The following is a 13,892-nucleotide window of genomic DNA, read 5'->3' on the forward strand; positions in this document are numbered from 1 at the left end:
TAATCCATTGCAGATCAGCACTTACAAAAATAATTTGAGGTTAATCTCCTTTCCCTTCTGAAATATTTGAACTTTTAGATTATCCTTTTTACAAACAGTGTTTTATTTTGCTTTTCAGCTTTTAAAATAATTTTACAATAAGTGAAATATTCCAATAAGGGAAAGTTCTAATTCCAAAAATTCCAAAAAAGGAAAAGATATTTATAAATACATACACATATTTGCACACACACACACACACACACACACACATATATCTATATATATATATATATCTAAAAATATAAACATATATATCAAACTATGTATCGGTATATCTAAAACTGTGGGGGTTTTACATATATAGATATTAAACTATTTTAAATGCACATATATAAAAACTAGACACAAACCTCAAACTCTACTTCCGAACTGTTAAAAGTGGACATTTCATAATTGTGGGAACTTTATTCTTCCATCTTGATTTCTGAAGCCATTTGTGAAGCACTTGCATTTTGACAGAACTATATAGTCCAAGAAAATGAGCTTTCACTAAACTGCCTCCAAGTTCAATATATGCCCTGTGTCAAACTCAGAGAGAGCTTCCAACCTCTGTGGCTGGGGCTGAGTGCCAATTACACTGCACCCAATGGCCTATAACTGTCTTTTTTGCTTCTGTGAATATTGCTTTTCTAGTTAAAATCTTCGGGACAGCTTGAAAAGTATTTGCTACTATTGCTCTGGAGTTAAAAGTTACCTTGAAAACGTTTCTCCATGGTAGTAATTGAGGTGATTCTTCCATCGCTTCTCAAAAATGGCAGTGTATCATTCCTATCTTTCCTCCTCAAACTCTGCCCAGCAGGTTTCTGAAGACCTTTTTAAGGTGGGTGTTATCCTTTTTATTTTCTTCTTATTTGAATATTTCATCTTGAACTTCACAGGGAGATGACTATCTCCCAAGTGCGTGAAACCAGCCAGGAGTGTTTTATACGCACATTCTAAAGCATTTGATGCAATCTGCACTGTGATTATACATAAATAAGTACAGAAAATCTTTTTTAAATCACCTTTGTATTGGAATGAGTGGGCTTTTACCAAAGACGTCATACAAACTGAGAGTTCTAAAGTTCAGAAATTCAAGCCCTTTAAAGCATATTTGAAGAAAAACCTAGGAAACATACACATTATTAGTTTTATTATTAGAGTGAAGAAATAATTGTTAGAATGATTTCCCGAGTGATTTAAAAGTGCTAATAGAAGTACTGAGCCATATTCTGACCACACAGTTTTGTAAATTGGAAGTAACTTAATGATATGAGTCCATTAAAAGGGAGATGGCATCAACCTTGCCATATTCAGGCACAGTACAAAGAGATGTAAGTACTTAAATAAAAGACAGACACATTACAGAACTACAGTTCAAGGCAATACTGCCTTATGGCCAGTGTATTGCAACAGGCTGTAAAAGAAAGTAATGAAATCATTAGATGCTGTAGATTAGATACTGCCTTGCATTCTATTTTCTGTTTACATGATAATAAACCCTTATTAATATCATCATCCTTGTTATTGTTCTAGTATTGTGAATTCTTGTAGTCTTCTCATTATTTTCTTTAAAGCCTCAGATGCTGGAATCAGGTGATCATCAAGTAAGTTTCCAATTTCTTTTTTTTTTTTTAATGTAAATGTAACATCCTAGCTTTCCTAGTTGAGGAAAGAAGTTCAAAAGCACACTTTGAGTGCAACTCAAATTATCTAATTTTATGTAAGTACATCAGATGAGTCAAAGCACAAAATTTATAAAATCCAGGCAGTGTGTGAAGCACAGAAGCTGCCCTAAAGGTCCCAGCATTTAAATTAAACTAACTCCGTTGTCGCCAGTGCCAGTAATTACAATAAGCCTGGCATTTCTTGTTACCCTGTGAAATTACCTGCAAGGCCTTTTCATATTGTTTCCGTGCTGTTGTTTTCATGCTCAGCAGAGCATTAAGAGTCAATGATGGGCAGCTCTTGTGTTGGACCGTGAATCGTGGGGCATTTTGCTTTGGACTCTATAGAAAATCCTCAAGGTGTTTATTGACAAATGCTTCCTACAGGCTGCTGTAATAGAGAATTCTCCTCTCTGCCCGCTCCCCAGTTCCTACAAGGCCAATCTGCTCCACATCTAGGCATGCTGTTGCAAAAAAAATATTTTTTTCAGCACCGTCTGTAATGTGCCTTCAACAGGAGCTATGGATCAAGCGTGCTCCAGACCAAAGGCACTCAGTCCTCCAGCTTGGAGCTGTGCGCTGCCATTTCCCCTCCATTTGTTTCTATGGAGCTGACTGTGTGTGCGGTCATCCATAAGGGTGCTGAGATACCCTGGAGAGGGAAGGAATAGCTGTAGCTATTTTTCATTATTATATACTTCACTTCGTAATAAATGAGATCCATAGCATGTGAACACCGCTCTTGTAGATCATCATATCAGCAAGCACAAGGAACCTTATGTGCCACAAAGCTAAATAAAATAAAGTCAGTAATCCTGAGAAAAATAGGCTGAGGGGAGACGGCTGAGTGTTCAGGACTGCACAGTGCATCCTCTCAGCCTGAGAATGACCTCAGGACTTGCTGCAACTAGAGAATGGGTAGTTTTAAAGCTAAAACCATGGTCTACATGCCTGTCTCATCTCTATCTCTATCCATATACGATGCAGAAATATACAGAATTGCATTTCCATTGTCTTGCAGGTGTCTTTGGGATAACAGGGACCAGCAAACAACTTGTGACCCAAAAGAGAAATAGCAGCAGTAGCAACAGGACTCTCCTCCAATGCTCGTGATGATGGTGAGTGTTGAGTGTCTCTATAAAGCAGAGCAGATCAGATGTGGAATTTTAAGACTAAGTTAATGACAAATCTAGTTTTGCAAAAACCCCATGGTCTTGCAGATAGGGAAGGTATCTGTCTGCAGTGCAACACAGCAGAGCTGGATGGTCCTGCTGAGAGTCCAAAGTGAATTTCTAACCTGTTAACCTTTTGACCAATAACCCAAAGATGTGAGCTATTGAATACCTAGTCAGTGCTAAGAAAATTATGGGTATCTATTTCCTGAACAGCAGTTATAATTCATGGGAGGAACTTTTATTTCCATAGGCCAGTGATGTTTTGGTACCTTCTGCCTTTGCAAAATGATTAATTTATTGGGAGGCATAAGGAACAGGTCCTAAAGCTGGGTTTGGCGTAGACAAGTGTTAGCAGGAGGCTCCAAAATACCAAAACTTAGTTCTGAAAACCCACATTCAGATCACAAAAAGAAGGAAAGGATAGATAGAGAATAAAACGTAGCTCTTTTCTGGAGGAGAGGACTCTACCTTACAGTTTATTTGGCATCATAACATTTGTAAAATCACAAACAAAAATTTACTCTTACACAGTTTTCCCGCTGTTTCAAAACAAAGTGGTTTTCTTCACTGTTTGCCTTGGGTGTGAGTTGAGAGAATTCTGGTTTGGTTAAACTTTCTGCCTCTCAGATAAAAAACAGCAGCAATTTTCTGCTTGAATTTCTCTGTGACTAAGTCCATTGATCATCCTTTCTCTCTGTGAGTGAGGAGTGTGTTTTCTCTTTAATAACTACTATCCTTCTCCCTGAATATTTTTTTCTCTCCCCTTCACTTGTTTGTGTTGTGTTGGTCAGTCCACTGCACTATTCCTCTGAGAGACAGAGAGAGCGCAAAATTGAAGTTATTTTATGCTTGGTCTCCCTCGGTCCCAATTTTCAAATCTTCATGTCAATTTTCACACATCAGTGTCATATGGCGAATGCTATGGAAATTTCAGTGGGGTCCTTGGGAGACAATTTATACATGACCCCCATTCCCTCCCCCAACCAGGCTGCAGACCCTGCCTTTACAAAGAATAAGTGGATTTATAATTAATGTGGATTTTAAAATATAAGTACATTAAGAAATTTTCCCATTTGTTTGCCTCTGTTGCAGTATGAGTTCAAAGGAATACAAGCTCTCTCCCTTTCTCCCTTCCCACCCTAATAAATTGGCTCAAGTTAAGTTAATAAAAATTACATCATGTTGAAGTAAAAGATCAACTCATTAAAGTTAATACTTCACTTTTTTTCCCTAAAAGTTATGCTCATGAAGGTTTATCAATCAACTAATTTGGCAATCACCAGCTAGCAAATGCACTCATTGCCACCTACTTACATGAGCAAGGTTAGGAGGAAATGGAACATGGATGGGTAATTACATCTTCTTTTAAACTAATGAATGTGCATGGTCTTAAGAGTCCTTGGTGAGTAAAATTCTAGGAAGAGATACAAAAGCTCAGCTGACACCAGCAGAGAATTTCAATGCTTGACCTTAAAATGGGCCTGACATCAGAAAGGGGTGCACATCCCTGCTGCATTTTACAGCGTTAGTTATCCTCTGTGGGACAGAAAGGGATGACAAGTTTTTCAGGTTATATCTCAAAACATCTTAAAACTTAAGTCATTCATGAGGAGACCTAAATTGCACCCAATCCCCACTCTTTAGATTTTACTTAAAGATGGTACCAAGGCATCACATGCACCTGATTCTCTGTGTCACCCATGACCAGCACCTAAAGAAAGATTTTCTAACATTATCAGCCATGAAGTTTTGGATTGTTTACTTTAGCTTGTTCTTTTTTTCCTTGACAAACCAGCAAATAGTAACAGGGAAAACCTAATGCCTGACTTTGAAAGAACTCTGTCTTCCCTCCCATTCTTTGTGGACACTCAGCACCTCTTTCAGGTTCCCTGCTCTACCAAAAAGAATTTTTTATCCTTCAGTCCCTTATATATCATTCACCTCATCTTTGTCTGATTTTTTTCAGTTTTGGAAAACTGTCTTAGGAATTGCAGTGCTGGTAGAATTGTTGAGGGAGTTTTTCTTCTGAAAATCTCTGGGGATCAGATTTGGGCTTTGCAATGCAACATCTCATCCAGGAGATGTAGAAATCAGAATCACATCATCCTCTGATGTTTAAGTTGCTTCAAAGCCAACTGCAATGTGTACAACAACACATTGAAACCCTCCACCAAGCCGCCTTCCCTGGTGATTTTGTGAGCAACCTCTGGATGAGATAGCTTTATTGGAATTGTTGTTCTTCTATGTGGCCAAAGGGAAGTGAACTGGATGAACATTCTGCTGTGCCACACAGACCAGCCAATGCACTCCACGTGTGTGCAGGTAAGAACACACTGTAGTTTGAAGTACCATGACCCTCGGAAGGGCTGTAGAAAATATATTTTTTTGGCACGCTGCCATTTTGCTGCTGGCTGCAATCTTATCACCTCTCCCAGTCTAGGTCAGGGGAACCCCCAAAGAACAATTGAAGAGGAGAAAAAGAGCATCCTTTAGGTCCTGGGGCTGCCCCATCCCCTAAGGTGCTGTTGTCTCTGGAGGCACTACTCAGGCAGAATCAGAGAGCTGATGGTCTCTGCAGGGATGGTCTTATGTAAAGCTGAAAGTTGTAGGAAATGTTCACTGTAAACCATGTGAAGACCTCCGTTTTTTGCCTTGCTGGAGAAATCAATCTTGGAACAGCGACCAAGATTGTCCCAGTTTTTCCAGGACATGCCCATAGCACTCTTCTAACAAGTCTTATGGTGGTGGATGAGGCGCAAACTCTGGGACAACTTTGCACCACACGGTCACAAGACCACGAGTTGAGAGCTGCAAACCTGTTGTTACCAGCTCCACTGAAAATCAGAATTGCCTGTATCTAGGGTTAAATGAGGCATTTTCACTGCTGGAACAGCCTGCCTTACGCTGATGTAGCTGGCAGAAGGATAGAGGCCTCAGCTATATTGTATATATTCCTGTAAAGACAGGGGTAATCCACCAAATCCAGGCACTGTAGCACATAACTCAGAGAGTGGGCACGTGCCTCTGCGTGTGTGCATGCACCTGGGTATGTGAGAGACAGAGAGATGAGATATATGGGGAAATACATGAGAGATGAGACTGGAGAGATAATTTCCAGAAAATACAGCAACCATCAGAAACTCTGTCTTTCCAGCTGGAGGGTTTTGCAGTGCTGGTACTTCCCTCCTAACTTGACAGCTCCACTCTTAGCCCAGCTCATAGCTGCTCCCTATAAATTTAATTAGAATGGGGGTAGGGGAGGAACAAGCCTGCGCAGCACTTGGCACAGTGCTGAAAATAACCAGCTTTAATACCTTTGACATTGAAGCACCTGCTAAGGGCACAGACTGCTGTACAGCTGACCGACCCTGCTCTGGTGACAGGATGTGTCACTTTGCTTGTCCTCACAACATGCAGCCCACCCCATAACCCAGGGGATTGCATGCATGGCTCTGGGGCCAGGCATCTCCCTGAGCACCACAAGGCAGCACTGCACACTGGGGGAGCAGGGAGGGACGCTGAGCACCCCCGACCATGTGAAAAGGGAGCTGCTCAAGCACTGCAGTGGCAGTGTGCCTCGTGTATTTCATTTTTCTCTCTCTGATGTAGTGGGCTGTTTTCTGTGTTTGCAGCTAAGTGCTGCACTGCAGCCAGACGTGAACATTTCTGTTGGCCCAGCTGGCCCCTTGTTTCAATGCTGTTCTCAGGGCTCTCCCTGGGTAGAGTGGGGAAGTAAACAGATTGGAACTTTGCCCACACATATATATTTAATTGTGAGCTGATTTTATGCTAGGGAAATATAATAGACCCATCACTTCAGGCAGACAACTCCCAGCTGAGGCAACAGGTTAGAGATTTTCCCCACTTCTGGTGCTTCCTGAGATGTAGCAGCTCTTATGGATGTAGGGACTCCTTGTCAGAGATTGAACCTTTTATACTGTTTCTGATAAGCTCTAGGCAGTGTGGAAGCAAATTAGGGATGTGAGGGATATTTGACCTCTTTCCTATGCATGCTGCAGGGATCTGGTTGTGTTTGTGGCTTTGGGTCATGTTTGGAGACGTCCCAGCTGTGAAGAGAAAGTGCCTGAGCTCCTTTCACAGAGTCCAGCAGTGACACAGTGTCGGGATGCAAATGAAACCCGGACCACATCTGACACTTCTGCCACCATTAAATGGCACTGATGCTGCTGTTAGAAACACTTCTCAAAAGCGTAATTTGATTTTTTTGTTTTTTAATTGTGTTTGAATCTAACCCAATTTTAATTCAAATCAAGTTAACCAAATTCAAATCAAGATCAGATTGAATTCCCCTTGAAATCTGAGGATATTTTCACATCCTCCAGGGAAGGACTGAGTGGACCTGAACTTAATTTGAGGAAAAAAAGACTACGAGTGTCTTGAAATCATCTTCACAGAATCATGGAATACTTTGGGTTGGAAGGGACACTTAAGGTCATCTAGTCCATGAGCAGACAGACAGTGAGCAGAGGGACTTCTCCAACTAGACCAGGTTGCTCAAAGCCTCTTCAGATCTGACCTTGAACATTCATCATCCTCTTTCTTTTCAGAGTCCCTCTGCCATGCCCCACTCTGCCTAGCTGTATTCTCTGTTCCAAAGCCTTGGAAGCAGCTGCATTTGCTCAGACCTGAGGATGAAGCAGCACAGGCAGCCTCTGAGCAGGGCACCACGCCAGGCAGAGGGGTGCACGCAGCCTTTGCATGCACTGTGCAAGACCTTAGAGGGCAAGACAAAATCCATTTTAAATATGCAATTGAGTTGTGCAATTTTCAGCCTATTCAGGCTTAGCAAATGCCTTCAAGGGATCAGACTACCAAGCACCACAAGTACAGTTGTGACTATGCAACATTCTGTAATGCAACAGCTCTGATGTGAAGTTATTACCGGAGGCACCGTGTTGATACCTGTGTTAAGCCTCTGAGCATTGCCCAGTGTGAACTATGTGTTTCCACAAGACTGAGCAGACCCAGACAGAGCTGATTGCTCTTGCAGTTAATAAAAAGCACTGCACTTTCTCTCTTGACAATCCCGACACCTGAGTGCTTCCTACGTATGACAGTTAGCACATTCTGGTTGCTCAGTGGCCTGTGAGAAATGAGCCTCTTCTCAATTTAGTTCCTATCATCAGACAAGCAGTACACACAATAAAAAACACACCTTGACAGTCAGCCCCCAAAGTAGCCCTGGGGACTGCAGGTCCGAACTTCCCTTTCTCTCATACGCAAAGCCATAAACCAGACGGAATTTATCGGGCTGGGCTCTGCTATTTCCTTCAGGTAAATCAAGGTAACTCCACCAAGGTCAAAGGAGTCACTCTGGTCAGTGCAGAGTAGCCTGGAGGAGGGGAACCTCTGCTGACCCCACCACGTTTCCTTTCTAGATGGAGCTTGTCAAGCCCTCCTGACTTGCATTGGTGGCCATAGTCTGCCACAAGGTCTCAATCAGAACAAGGTAAAAGCACTGCCTCCACCCATTCGCTGAGCATTTGGCCCAGGAGCCAACCTTTCCACAGCAAGGAGCACCAGGATGGGTTTGATGTCCTTTTTTTCCCGGAGAGTGAGGAAGGTGCAGGGCAGGGGGGCTGGAAGACTGGACCGGAATGGGTGGATGGTGGCTGGGGGGGCAGCCCCTGCCTCAGCCACGCCATCAGGTCATGTCAAATGGAGCTAATATAAATGTCAGTGTGCTGCTTTCAGTTGTGAAATCTCTGTTTGTTGTACTGCAGTTCATTTTCCGTCTTCCAGCTCTATGGATGCTATCAGCTGACATGTCTGGCTGGTATCCTCTGCCAAAAATATATGTGCTCTCAACATTTCTCAGGAGTTGGGTTTTTTCCCCCCTCCCTGTGACATGCTGATGTCGAATTTCTTCCTGGCTCTGTGATACACAAGACTGTCCACACCTACCAGATAATGAGTTTAACATTTCAAGGACAGAAGCTCTCAGTCTCAGTGAGACACGGGGTGGATGTGCAGGCCTGATTTGGGGTAGGTGCCAAAGGTGGCAGGGGGGCTCTTTTAAGCTTTTTTAGCATGTTCTCTTTTAAGATAATCCAATCCAACAGAAACAGATGTGTATAGCTCAGAGTAGCATCGGTGTTCTTGTTACAATTAAATACTATGTTGTTATTAACAGTAACTTAAAGCCCTCTCCCATTGTTCCTTGCTTTTAGAAGAAATTCAATGATCTTTTTGCAGGTCAAGCTGGATCTGGAATCTATTGTTCTGCCTTTCCTCAGGTTTGTCCCATCCTGGCCCTCCACTGATACAGTTATCAGGTCCACTCCACTTTCTCCTCCACATCTGAGTTATCTGCCTCCTCTCTCCTGGTGATGCCCTCTCTTTTCTTCTCTTCCATACCCTGGTCCTCATCTCTCATATTTTCTTCCAAAGGCATTTTTTACTTCTGCCTCAACTTTCCCCTTTTCCTCTTTGTTTACAGTAGTGTTCTGGCTCTCACTTATTTTTCTAAAGAGAAAGATGAATCAGGTTGTTTTTTGCTTCTTTCTCCCTTTGCCATCAGTCACAAACATTTTTCTTCTTTTCTTACCCTTATAACCCAGAAGTTTAATTTCATCTCTTGATCTTTAGTTTCTGCTCTCATTCCATTTCTCATGCTACTGAACCTTTCACTCTTCTGTGTTCTCCAGCTCTCATTAATACAATGCTCTATTCCATTTGAAAGCATTTCTCTCTGCGTCTGTTTGCCTCTCTGGAAACCCTGCCCCCTTTCCTATCTAGGATTATTCAAAGTGATTTCTCCACCTTCTATGTACATCCCACTGAAATTGCTCTCAACAAACCCTTTCTGTATTTCTCAGGCAAAACTTGACAGCAATTTGCCAGCCGCAGCCTCTTGACCATTAGCAATTTTTGGCATTATTGCTTACTTTTTGAAATCTGTTCTTCTGAGCACCCAGGTCTCAGTCTTTTATCGATGCTGCTCTGGTGGACTGCAGGCTCTTCATCATCTCCCCACCCTCCAATTTCATGTTAGCTTCACAAATATAAATCCTTATTCTCTTCCATTCTGATCCCATACCTTTCTCTTGGCAAACTTATCTGCATATCCAAGCTCAAGCATCACATCAAAAAGTCTACTCTGGACTTGTTTCTTCTTGTCCAAAACTGACATTTCATGCAGTGCCTTTGACTTTTACTCACTTACGGTGAGCTGTCATCTTAAGCTGACCATGAATTTCCAGCTTCTTCCTCACAACATCTTGCCCCTCTGCATCTCTCTTTTTTTTTTCTATCATGACCTGGAGCTCATATTTGTTACTAAGGCTTCAAACATAAGGAATTTTTTCAACTGGCTCACCTCCCTCTAATTTATTACCTAAAGAATATCTATATCTTTCTGAGTTTTAGTTTCAAGAAACAGAAAAGATGATGAATTTTCTGGTGCTCCACACAACTGAAACTCTTACAGAGGTTTAGAATTACTTGGATTTTATCTGTGGAAACATTCTTTATTTTTCTGGACAAATTGAATCACATGTACATTTTTCCAAATTACTCTGTAAATGTAATTTCTCCAGCTTATCAGTGTGACCAATGTGTTGCTGTTTTGGCTTCCTTCTTGTAAAGGAAGATATTTCTCCATGAGAGTTCTTCTGTTTCAACAAGTGCAAGCTATTCTTTACTTTGAAGACACTCTTCTGCCTCACTCTTTAGCTTGGTCTGATGAAACACTGCTGGTCACAGTCAGGAGAAGGTCAGAGGGGCATCCAAGGAGCCAGAATCCTTTCCACCCTCCCAGGCAAGCTGGCTAGAACAGACACACTGTTTCCCTATGACAGCGAGAAGTAAATCTGCAAAGCTCTTCTCTTCCCTGGATGCAGCTGCATTTTATGCTGGTGCATGTTCTCCTGCTATGTTCTCCTTTTGCCAGTTCCTCCTCCCCTGGTTTTGTTTCAACATTTCCTGGGATAAGAGCACTATTTTATATTTTTACAGCACCAAGCACAGCAGCTCCCTAACCTCAGCGAGGAGGACTGTGAGATGCCTCGTGCAATGCCGGTAATCAATAATATAAATTAGAAAATGGTTATGAGATGGCAGTAGGGGAGCAGAATGGTACAAGAATCAGAAAGACTGTTCCAAACTATGTTTGAGACACCCATGCTTTGACCTTGATAACTGGTGGATCAAATAGGAGTTGGACTTGGACGATCCTTTTGGATCCCTTCCCACTAAGGATATTCTATGATTCTGTAGTTATTACATTAATATTTGCAGAAATGTAGGGTCACCAAGACCAGAATCAGTTCCTCTGGCCAGTGAGTGACAGCAGTGCTTTTATTTTGGCAGGCCAGCATCATTCCAGCTATCAGCACAGGGGAAAAACATGCACACACACAGCACTCTCCTGCCCGTGGCAGCCAGAGCACCCTTCAGACATCCCACCTCACCTGCTGACACAATCCTTCAGCGCCCACCAAAATCAAATGCAGCTAATTGGAAGGTGGTGACAGCTAGGGGACTGCTGGATTTGCATGCTAATTCCTCTATTTGAGCATCACACAGCCCAAGTACAGGTAAAATGAGACTCTGCATTTCATTCCAGATGATTTCCTGCCTTCTCCACAGTATCCAGGAATACACACACACGTTTTCTCTCTTGGTCTGTCCTGAAGCCAAAAATCAGCTGGAGATTGCATTACATGTCCTTTCCAAAAGGCTGGCCAACAACTTCAAGGGGCAACATTTTTTTTTCCTCTTGTTAGGACAGGGCTACAAACTGCAGCTGTAGATGAGTCTTTAGAAATCACAGCAACCCAGCTCACGTGGGGAGAAGAGAGGTCCTTCCACAGGTTGGGTTACAGCTTCCTCATACTTTATATGCCAGGGCTTAGGATGGATCCCTGGCTCTTGTATCACACGATATTGTTGAAGTTTTGTTTCGAGTACCCAACCTCCTCCCCTGTTCTACCACTGGCATCTGCCCCTGCTCTAAGTCTACCAATTATTTCCTTTAAGTGTCAGAAGCACACCGCATGCACTGAGATATAACCTTTCTCCTAGTTGATGCTGTTAAACTACTACTTGAAACTGAAGTCACAGTTGACAAGTGCTACTTCAGTCACTAATAACTACTTCAGACGTGCTAGTGGTGTCTTGGCTCTTAATGCTGTGGCTCAGGGCTCAGGGAGTGTCTTTACAGGTCACTTAGAGCCATCCATCTGATCTGAAACAAGATCAGTCAATCTCTCCTCTGGCTCTGTGCCTTGCTTGCCAGGAGACTCTCTCTCCACCTCCCCAGGGCTGCAGCAGTGGCATATCTGGGTGGCTGTAGGGGCTGCCCAGATCCCAGAAGATCACATTTTGGGACATACCTGTGAGCCACAAGCTGAGTTTTTCTGTTTGCAGCCAAGGAAAAGTGAGGGGTCCAATTCCTTGAGGTTGAATACAGCAATTTCAAGGGAGAAACATCTCCTTTGCTTGTCCACATCACAATTTACTTTTGTTTTAATCTTTTTTTATTTTTGGGTTTTTTTTAAAAGCAGGTTGAACACCTTCCTGAGAAAAACAGGATTTCTGCGTGGATGGAGGATGAGCACTCAGACGCACACCTGAACTCTGCAGCATCATGTAAGGAATAGCTTTCCTTTCCTATCCCACTCCCCTTTCTTCAGGCTCAGCTCCTTCAGTCTAATCAAAGCATGAGGTATCTCAGACACAGAAGATTCACAGTTTGGCAGAGGTCACAAATATTCCCTTTATATTTTGGCACATTTTTGGCACAGTGTTTGGATAAATTTGGAACAGAGTAATATAAGGCAAGGCCATATTGTCTGGGGCACTGAGCTCTATGCCCTGTTACTGCAGACAATCCTGTAAGAAGCGTTAAGTCCAGAACAACCTCCACTTTTCCATTGTCTCCTGCACATAAGAAGCTACAATGTGGTATAACAAACTGGGTCTGGCTTTTCAACAGAAAAAAGATATGTCAGGTTTTAAGTCTCCTTGACATGACAACGTCTTCATCTAAATCGTGAAGCCATCCTTTGGATAGCCCAGCCTTGGTCTAATGTCTTTTAGAAAATGATGCTCATTTAATTCCTGAAATGTGAAATCTAGGTCTCAGGTCAAGAGCATAGATGTTGTTTAGCTGAAAAATTTAGATCCATCAGACTGTCTGCAAGAGTCTGCAACTTTTCAAACTTTAGATTGCAACTAGACTCTTACTGCTATACACAGTCTTTTGAAGAGTAGGATCTAAATAAAAATACCCTTGAAGTACAGGGCATTTTTTATACTCCCACCCTCACAATTTTTTAGGAAACAAAAGACTTCTTCAGGGCCACAACTTGTCTGCACAGAACAAATAGCCAGACCTCGGCTAAAACTTTATTCCTTTTTCACTCTATATCCAGCCCTGAATTCTTCCCTCAGGCAGGATTTTGATGGGACTTGATGGGAGAATCCCCTAAGACAGGCAGGGTCAGATCACACAGATGAAGGGACTTGACAGTATGGGAGATATAGAAGGACCTCAGCGAGAGTAGGGCAGCTACTTCATGGGAAAATACACCAAGTTCTTATCTTAGTAATTGTATGGACAAATTAAATCTAGTCCCAAGCAATCAGGACTCACCCCTTCACTGTTAAAAGATGACAGACCTCCAGCCAAGACACATATCCTTTGGTAGCAGAGAGTGATCAGCTCTTGCCAGGCAGATTTCTGGCTCTCATAAAATGTGCTGGTTATGGGCAGGATATTTCTACGACACAGGGAAATTTTTATCCTCAATGGGAAACACAGCTGGGCTGAAGGAAAGCTTTTGTTGCACCTGTATCTAGCACAGATCACACACACACATATGAGCTTCCAGAAGGCAAAAAAAGTCCATTCATGTGCCAATTGTGTCTTTATATCCTCTCTATGTGTATGAATTTATGGTTGTATGAACAGCCATATCCAGTTATTGAAGTATTTGATGATCCAAAGTGCTCAAGGCCTTCTTATTCCATCTCATTCACTGTTAAAGTTCTGCACAACCTCTTT

The 13,892-nt window shown here is 42.4% G+C and overlaps 1 long non-coding RNA gene across 1 annotated transcript in view; it reads left to right on the plus strand.

The window, feature by feature from the left end:
• Positions 1-13,892, plus strand: part of LOC108448742 — a 45,687-nt gene that overhangs the window by 21,400 nt on the left and 10,395 nt on the right. The window contains exons 6-9 of the long non-coding RNA XR_001864748.1: positions 676-862; positions 2,710-2,806; positions 4,830-5,185; positions 12,388-12,475. This is a non-coding gene — a long non-coding RNA (uncharacterized LOC108448742). The remainder of the gene's footprint in view (positions 1-675; positions 863-2,709; positions 2,807-4,829; positions 5,186-12,387; positions 12,476-13,892) is intronic.

This window comes from Corvus brachyrhynchos, unplaced genomic scaffold, assembly GCF_000691975.1.
Source record: "Corvus brachyrhynchos isolate BGI_N302 unplaced genomic scaffold, ASM69197v1 scaffold97, whole genome shotgun sequence".
Lineage (NCBI taxonomy): Eukaryota > Metazoa > Chordata > Aves > Passeriformes > Corvidae > Corvus > Corvus brachyrhynchos.